This window comes from Morone saxatilis, unplaced genomic scaffold, assembly GCF_004916995.1.
Source record: "Morone saxatilis isolate NCDOM2014 unplaced genomic scaffold, NCSU_SB_2.0 Contig2, whole genome shotgun sequence".
Classification (NCBI taxonomy): domain Eukaryota; kingdom Metazoa; phylum Chordata; class Actinopteri; family Moronidae; genus Morone; species Morone saxatilis.
The window spans coordinates 16758551-16760777 of NW_023339762.1; positions in this window are offsets into that span (position 1 = coordinate 16758551).

The window sequence follows — 2227 nt, forward strand, 5'->3', positions numbered from 1 at the left end:
TCTTCTTTCTTTTCCCTCCTGATATTGCAATTTAGCATCAACTGCATCATTTATCATCTCGTCAGCAAAGACACAGAAATGTTTCAGGGCAGGCATTTATAAATGTCTCCAAGTGAGTTCTTGTAAGTCAGTCAGGTGGCCAGAAGAGGCAGCAGCTACACTCTTTCCAGACTTTCGGAAATAATGGATTCAGCATGAATACAATCAAATGTATAGGTTAGTGGGATTCTTCCTGATGGTCACATTTGCCACATTCATTATAAAAAATTACTTAAATAACTAAATTGCTGAAACTTTCATTATATCCTGACCGTAGTACCTGAGACAGAATCTGAAAAAATCTGGTTCCTCTGGCTCCTCCTAATGAACGAAAACAACCAATCAGAGCCAAGGAAGATAGCTGATAGTTTAAAAATCAACTATCCTCAAGCCACCAACCCAAAGCATCTTTATATCTTTCTCTGCTCTGATTGGTTGTTTTCATCCAAGCAATCGCAAATGCCATTAGAAGCTACAATGAGCCAGAGGAACCTGTTTTTTTCAGATTATCTGCCTGATGTACTGCTCAGGACGCTGTTAACATTTTCACAAATGATACATTATTTTTTATAAAAGTAACCTACTGCAGCAACTGAGCTGTGAAATGACTAGACAGAATTTAGTATTTAGTTGAATATTTCAAATAATATCTTAGGGCCTCCACAGATGGTTGTCACTTAAAATGGTTACCATATCTGTCTTTAACTCATTTAAATTGTTTATGAACAACATCTCAAAGCATGTTTGAAACTGTCAACAGAATTATGGGGGAATTCTAATATATAAACACCCTTTTGCATACTACAATATAGTGAAGTGAATGTAATCTTGGACACATCCTTAATCATAAAGTGTGCTTGAAGCTGTAAAGACACGACACATTACCCTAACCCTGCATTGAACAATCATACTTATACTTTCCTAAAAGTTACTCAGCTCCTTTATACAAAGCTTTTAAGTTTTCTTTTTTACCAAGATGTCCTCATGTACCACAAACATCTGCTCACGTTCATCACCACATCTTTACAACAGGGGGCAGTCAAACACCACAAACTGCGGTGAGTAACACATGGTGATTTCAAAAAAAGCTCTTGCAGCAACAGCAAATGAGACAAAAGGGCACTTCTTTAACAAGACATTTTCTTTTATTCAATAAATAATTTACATTATAAACAGCTGGCGTGTGGCACAACATTTGCTTTACATACAAACACAGTTTGATCTGTCTGGCATTTCCCATTCAGCTATTTTTTTTTTGTTCAACCTTTTTAACCAGTACAAGTCTGACACAATTTCAAACCAAATAAGAGCTAAATGAAAAAGAAAACATAAAGTGCTTTTAAACTCAAAAACATGAACACCCCACAACACGTTCCTACATTCCCTTTATAGATCAGGTGGGCTGAATTCGGGATGTTAGATTTGGAAGCAAAAGGGGATCCAACATTTTATCACTTCCTCCACAAAGACTTGGCGAGTATAATACATTTAGTAAAGAAAAGTTTGTTCTGTGGTGTTCATGTTTTTGCAAAAAATTCCCTTTTCAAACAAAAGAAAGGTTCACATTCACCAAAACATCTGATGTACAAAAACTGGAGTGATAAATTCAAAACACAACTGGTAATATACAAATTTAAACTCAACAACTCACAAAACCTATGTACAATCTCACATTAAACGTGTAGAACCATATACTGCAAAACTCACAACACAAATTACATCTATTAACACAAGATTCAACATTACAATCATGATTTTTTTTTTCTGTTATTAAACTGCACCAATACATGTTCCAAATAGCAGTAGTAAGGCCTGCTGAATACTTCAGTGTAAAGGATAAATGACCATAAAACTGTGCCTGGGTAGTAACAGTATCTACAGGAATGACTTACACATTACCAGATACTGCAGCTGAGAGCCAAAGTTCAAATGGAAACCTCTCGTGGCGAGGAATGCTATCGTGAAACACAAGAAAAGCAAAAGGTGAGACGGCAAAAACAGAAACGAATGCTGCCTTTATAGTGTGTCACTGTCATTTGTCTGCTTGCTGCAAATTCACCCACAAACACACAAGTTATATACAATTAAGAACCCCCCTAATGTGAATCGTTTAAAGACTGAAATGATGAAAATTCAGTTGTTGGAGGGGGGGGGGGGGGTTGGCACGAGGGCTTGTTCTTTGGCAATG